We start from the raw sequence: 7,639 nt of genomic DNA on the forward strand, positions 1-7,639 counted from the left end.
TGCCATATCAACAGGTCTGTTCTAAATTCGCTACATATTGTAATTTTCTGCCGTGGCATTCCAATTTACATACACTGACAAATGAATCATATAAAATAGCTATACATTTTTGTTTTTAAATTCTGTGTCCTGGGTACAGTGTATTTGAAAGTGCCACTGTCAGTCATCAGTAGTGTCATCAGTAGTCAGTCATCAGTACGTTATTGACACACTCATTGCTGGACATAAAGTGATAGTGACAGACTGATAAGTTAGGCGCCATTTGAATAGGGACTGGAAACACAAACACACTGTACTTTGTACACACACACACATACACACACACACACACACACACACACACCACTAGCCTCCAGCGTCAGTCCTCATCAATTAGTTAGTAGTGTTCCATTACCTGTGGTGAAACAAATCAGCTGGTCTGTGTGTGTGTGTGTGTGTAATGCTGAGAGAATGCCCTTGTAAAACTTCATCATCTGTTAATGCTGAACTGACAGAATGTAGACGTCAACCTTGAGATGTGAGAGAGAGAGGATATTGTGTATTGGACAGCAACAAAACTAATCTAATCTATTTATTTATTTAATTTAACCAGGTAGGCCAGTTGAGAACAAGTTCTCATTTACAACTGCGACCTGGCCAAGATAAAGCAAAGCAGTGCGACATAAACAACAACACAGAGTTACACATAAACAAACATACAGTCAGTAACACAATAGAAAAGTCTATATACAGTGTGTGCAAATGAGGTAAGATAAGGGAGGTAAGGAATTGGCTTTGGGTGTGACCAGTGAAATATACCTGTTGTAGCGCGTGTTACAGGTGGGTGCTGCTATGGTGACCAGTGAGCTGAGATAAGGCAGGGCTTTACATAGCAAAGACTTATAGATGACCTGGAGCCAGTGGGTTTGGCGACGAATATGAAGCAAGGGCCAGCCAACGAGAGCATACAGGTCGCAGTGGTGGGTAGTATATGGGGTTTTGGTGACAAAACGGACGGCACTGTGATAGACTACATCCAGTTTGCTGAGTAGAGTGCTGGAGGCTATTTTGTAAATTACATCGCCGAAGTCAAGGATCGGTAGGATAGTCAGTTTTACGAGGGTATGTTTGGCAGCATGAGTGAAGGAGGCTTTGTTGCGATATAGGAAGCCGATTCTAGATTTAATTTAGTATTGGAAATGTTTAATGTGAGTCTGGAAGGAGAGTTTACAGTCTAACCAGACACCAAGGTATTTATAGTTGTCCACATATTCTAAGTCAGAACCGTCCAGAGTAGGTTGAAAAGCATGCATTTAGTTTTACTAGCGTTTAAAAGCAGTTGGAGGCCACGGAAGGAGTGTTGTATAGCGTTGAAGCTCGTTTGGAGGTTTGTTAGCACAGTGTCCAAGGAAGGGCCAGATGTATACAGAATGGTGTCGTCTGCGGTGGATCAGAGACTCACCCACAGCAAGAGCGACATCATTGATATATACAGAGAAAAGAGTCGGCCCGAGAATTGAACCCTGTGGTACCCCCATAGAGACTGCCAGAGGTCCGGACAACAGGCCCTCCGATTTGACACACTGAACTCTATCTGAGAAGTAGTTGGTGAACCAGGCTAGGCAGTCATTTGAGAAACCAAGGCTGTTGAGTCTGCTGATAAGAATGTGGTGATTGACAGTCAAAAGCCTTTGCCAGGTCGATGAATACAGCTGCACAGTATTGTCTTTTATTGATGGCGGTTATGATATTGTTTAGGACCTTGAGCGTGGCTGAGGTGCACCCATGACCTGTTCGGAAGGTCTGCAAACCAGATTGCAAGGCGGAGAAGGTACGGTGGGACTCGAAATGGTTGGTAATCTGTTTGTTAACTTGGCTTTCAAAGACCTTAGAAAGACAGGATAGAATAAATATAGGTTTGTAGCAGTTTGGGTCTAGAGTGTCTCCCCCTTTTGAAGAGGGGGATGACCGCGGCAGCTTTCCAATCTATGGGAATCTCAGACGATACGAAAGAGGTTGAACAGGCTAGTAATAGGGGTTGCAACAATTGCGGCGGATCATTTTAGAAAGAGGGTCCAGATTGTCTAGCCCGGCTGATTTGTAGGGGTCCAGATTTTGCGGCAATTTCAGAACATCAGCTATCTGGATTTGGGTGAAGGAGAAATGGGGGAGGCTTGGGCAAGTTGCTGTGGGGGGTGCAGGGCTGTTGACCGCGGTAGGGGTAGCCAGGTGGAATGCATGGCCAGCCGTAGAAAAATGTTTATTGAAATTCTCAATTATCGTAGATTTATCGGTGGTAACAGTGTTTCCTAGCCTCAGTGCAGTGGGCAGCTGAAAGAGGTTATCTTATTCTCCATGGACTTTACAGTGTCCCAGAACTTTTTTAAGTTTGTACTACAGGATGCAAATTTCTGTTTGAAAAAAGCTAGCCTTTGCTTTCCTAACTGCCTGTGTATATTGGTTGCTAACTTCCCTGAAAGTTGCATATTGCGGGGGCTATTCGATGCTAATGCAGTACGCCACAGGATGTTTTTGTGCTGGTCAAGGGCAGTCAGGTCTGGAGTGAACCAAGGGCTATATCTGTTACCGGTTCTACATTTTTTGAATGGGGCATGCTTATTTAAGATGGTGAGGAAAGCACTTTTAAAGAATAACCAGGCATCCTCTACTGACGGAATGAGGTCAATATCCTTCCAGGATACCCGGGCCAGGTCGATTAGAAAGGCCTGCTCGCTGAAGTGTTTTAGGGAGCGTTTGACAGTGATGAGGGGTGGTCGTTTGACCGCAGACCCATTACGGATGAAGGCAATGAGGCAGTGATCGCTGAGATCCTGGTTGAAAAACAGCAGAGGTGTATTTAGAGGGCAAGTTGGTTAGGATGATATCTATGAGGGTGCCCGTGTTGACGGATTTGGGGTTGTACCTGGTAGGTTCATTTATAATTTGTGTGAGATTGAGGGCATCTAGCTTAGATTATAGGACGGCTGGGGTGTTAAGCATATCCCAGTTTAGGTCGCCTAGCAGCACGAGCTCTGAAGATAGATGGGGGGCAATCCATTCACATATGGTGTCCAGGGCACAGCTGGGGGCAGAGGGTGGTCTATAGCAAGCAGCAACAGTGAGAGACTTGTTTCTGGAAGGTGGGTTTTTAAAAGTAGATTCTCGAGTTGTTTGGTTACAGACCTGGATAGTAGGACAGAACTCTGCTGGCTGTCTCTACAGTAGATTGCAACACCACCCCCTTTGGCAGTTCTATCTTGTTGGAAAATGTTATAGTTAGGGATGGACATTTCTGGGTTTTTGGTGGTTTTCCTAAACCAGGAATCAGACACGGCTAAGACATCCGGGGTTGGCAGAGTGTGCTAAAGCAGTGAATAAAACAAACTTAGGGAGGAGGCATCTAATGTTAACATGCGTGAAACCAAGGCTTTTACGGTTACAGATGTCAACAAATGAGAGAGCCTGGGGAATGGGAGTGATGCTGGGTTGCAGGGCCTGGGTTAACCTCTACATCACCAGAGGAACAGAGGAGGAGTAGGATGAGTGTACGGCTAAAGGCTATAAGAACTGGTCGTCTAGTGCGTTCGGAACAGAGAGTAAAAGGAGCAGGTTTCTGGGCATAATGTACAGACAAGGGTATGGTAGGATGTGAATACAGTGGAGGTAAACCTAGGCATTGAGAGAGAGGTATTGTCTCTAGAGACACCATTTAAACCAGGTGAGGTCACCGCATGTGTAGGAGGTGGAACAAAAGGGTTAGCTGAGGCATATTGAACAGGGCTGGAGGCTCTACAGTGAAATTAGACAATCACTAACCAAAACAGCAATGGACAAGGCATATTGACCGCATGCGTAGCCGAGTGATCATTGGATCTAGTGAGTAGCTAGGCGGGCTGGAGACACGGCGATTCAGACAGCTAGCAGGCCGGGGTTAGCAGGCTAGCAGAAGGACCTTAGGGGGATGTCGTGAAAGAAGAGTCTGTTGTAGGCCCCTCGTGCGGTTACGACGGCAGACCAGTCGTGATGGATCAGCAGGGCTCCGTGTAGTAAAAGGATCCAGGCCAATTGGCAAAATAGGTATTGTAGCCCAAGTAATTGGCTGATGGACCTCTTCAGCTATCAGTCCGATATGCTCTAGACAGCTAGCGGGCCGCGGCTAGCAGATGGGCATTCAGGGGACGTCGCGACGGAGGAGCCTGTTGAAAACCCACTCGGGCGGATTACGTCGGTAGTCCAGTCGTGATGGATCGGCGGGGCTCCGTATCGGCAGTAAAAGGGGTCAAGGCCAATTGACAAAATAGGTATTGTAGCCCAACGAGTGGCTGATGGACCTCTTCAGCTAGCCTTGAGATGGGCCTAGCGTAGGCTAGCTCCAGGCTAACTGGTGCTTGCTTCGGGACTGAGACGTTAGCCAGGAGTAGCCACTCGGATAGCAGCTAGCTAGCCTCGATGATCCAGGTGAAAAGGTTCAAAGTTTGCGGTGGGATTCCGGACATGTGGAGAAAAAGAGGTCCGATATGCTCTGGACTGAATCGCGCTGTGCAGACTGGCAGCAGTTGTCCTGGCTGAAGGTTAGCTGATGACTGCTAGCAGTGGCTAGCTGACTACTAGCTAGTAGCTAGTTAGCTGGCTGTGCAGACTGGCAGGAGTTGTCCTGGCTGAAGGTTAGCTGATGACTGCTAGCAGTGGCTAGCTGACTACTAGCTAGTAGCTAGTTAGCTGGCTAGCATCTGTTGGGGGTTCCGGTTCTAAAGTATAGAAAATAGCAGATCCATACCACATTGGGTGAGGCGGGTTGCAGGAGAGTATGTTGAAACTGAGGTTAAAAAATATTGTAAAAAAAAATATTCAAAATATATGCGAAGAAAAAAAGATCTATACACGGGACACGACAAGACGAATACAAAGACGCCTGACTGCTATGCCATCTTGGATTCAAAATGAGCCCTTGCTAACACGTCGCTAATCCTAATCTATTACCAGCCCAATCTAACACGTCACTAATCCTAATCTTATTACCAGCCCAATCTAACACATCACTAATCCTAATCCTATTACCCGCCCAATCTAACACGTCACTAACCCCCATTTTATTACCAGCCCAATCTAACACGTCACTAATCCTAATCTGATTACCAGCCCATTCTAACACCTCACTAATCCCCATTTTATTACCAGCCCAATCTAACACGTCACTAACCCTAATCCTATTACCAGCCCAATCTAACACGTAACTAACCCTATTGCTATATGTAGCCCAAAGCAGCTCTTTGAATTAACATCAGCTAGCATGCTAGGCCAATCTTTGTGTAAATAAGTACAAATATTAGAAGATAATCATGGTACCAAATAATTGCTTCTAATACACCAGATGTATGTCCTTGAACTGATTTATTTTAAAATTGCACGCAAAATAAATTATAAGGATAATTTAGTTGGGAATGGCAGCCTGCAGTACCCCGGTCGGCCTTCAATTTAAATTACTCAATGAGAGGGGGCAGCACTGAGCTAGCCTGGCAACGTCACTTCCTGGACTAGCTCAAACTGCACATGTTATGTCTCCATGAGACGCCATCTTAACCGCCTTCATTTGGCTTCAATGTACTATTGAGTCTTCAATGAATGGTGTCATGTAATCTATGGCTTTGTCCATTCATATATATATATATATATATATATATCATATATATATCATATATATCATATATATATATCATATATATACACACACACACACAGTCATTGCCCTATTTCTAGCTTAATTCAGGACTTTATGCTAACCCTATTGCTAGGCTAACACAGCCTAATGCAGGTCTTTATGATAACCCTATTGCAAGGCTAACACAGTCTAAAATAAGGTGTTTGTGCTAGCCCTATTACTAGGCTAACACAGCCTAAAATAAGGTGTTTGTGCTAGCCCTATTACTAGGTATTCTGTTTGTGTGTGTGTCTGCTGTGGTGTGTGTGTATTCTGTTTGTGTGGTGTGTCTGCTGTGTGTGGTGTCTGCTGTGGTGTTTTGTGTGTGTATTCTGTTGGTGTGTGTTTCTTGCTGTGGTTGTAGTGTATTCTGTGGTGTGGTGGTCCTGCTGTGGTGTGTGTGTTATTCTGTTTGGTGTGTTAGTTCTATGTGCGTGTGTGTGTTTTATTCTGTGTGTGTGTGTTTACTGTATTGGTGTCTGTGTGGTATGTGTGTGCTGCGTGGTGTGTGTCTGTTGTGGTGTGTGTGTGTCTGTTGTGGTGTGTGTGTGTCTTTTGGGTGTGTGTGTCTTTGTGTTGTGTGTGTGTTGTGGTGGGGTCCTGCTGTGGTATGTGGTGTCTGCTGTGGTGTTGTGTGTGTCTGCTGTGGTGTGTGGTGTGTAATGCTGAGAGAATGCCCTTGTAAAAACTTCATCATCTGTTAATGCTGGAACTGACAGAATGTAGACGTCAACCTTGAGATGTGAGAGAAGAGAGGATAATTGTTTATTGGGAACACAACAAAACTAATCTAATCTATCTATTATTTAATTAACCAGGTAGGGCCATTGAGAACAAGTTTCCTCATTTCACTGCGACTGACCAAGATAAAGCTAAAGCAGTGCGACACAAACACAGAGTTACACAGGGAATTAAAACAAAACATACAGTCCATAATAAATGAAAAACGTCTCTAACAGTGTGTGCCAATGGCGTAAGATATAAGAGGTAAGGAATTGGCTTGGTGTGACCAAGTGAAATATACTGTTGGAGGCGCGTGTTACAGTGGGTGCTGATATGGTGGACCAGTGAGCTTTGGAGTAAGGGACTTTACCTAGCCAAAGATTTATAGATGAACCTGAGCTAGTGGTTGGCGACGAAATATGAAGCAAGGGCCAGCCAACGAGAGCACACAGGTCGCAGTGTGGGTATACAATGGGTTTTGTGACAAAAACGGACGGCAAACTGTGAAAGACTACATCCAGTTGCTGAGTAGAGTGCTGGAGTATTTTGTTAAATGAATCGCCGAAGTCGAGGATCGGTAGGATAGTCCGTTTTACGAGGTATGTTTTTGGCAGCAATGAGTGAAGGAGGCTTTGTTGCGAAATAGGAAGACGATTCTAGATTAAATTTTTGACTGGAGATGCTTAATGTGAAGTCTGGAAGGAGAGTTTACAGTCTAACATCATAATATGATACAATAGGTATTTATAGTTGTCCACATATTCTAAGTCAGAATCGTCCAGAGTAGTGATGCTGGACCGGGCGGCGGTTGGCAAGGCAGCGATCGTTGAAAAGCATGCATTTAGTTTTAACGAGTTTAAGAGCCAAGTGGAGGCCTGAAGGCAGAGTGTATGGCCTTGACTCGTCTGGAGGGTTTTTAAACACAGTGTCAAGCAGGGCCAATTATTCAGATGGTGTCGTCTGCATAGAGGGGTCAAAGAAATCACCAGCAGGCAAAGAGCGACATCATTGATATAAGACAGAGAAAAGAGTCCGCCCGAGAATCTGAACCCTGTGCACCCCCACTATGAGACTGCCAGAGGTCCGGACCAACAGGCCTCCGATTTGACACCTGACTCTTCTGAGAAGTTTGGTGAACAAGGCGAGGCCAGTCATTTGAGAAACCAATGCTGTTTGAGTCGGACCCCCGATAAAAGAAAAGGTGGTGATTGACATCAAAAGCCATTGGCCAGGTCGATG

This window comes from Salvelinus sp. IW2-2015, unplaced genomic scaffold (assembly GCF_002910315.2).
Source record: "Salvelinus sp. IW2-2015 unplaced genomic scaffold, ASM291031v2 Un_scaffold2585, whole genome shotgun sequence".
Lineage (NCBI taxonomy): Eukaryota > Metazoa > Chordata > Actinopteri > Salmoniformes > Salmonidae > Salvelinus > Salvelinus sp. IW2-2015.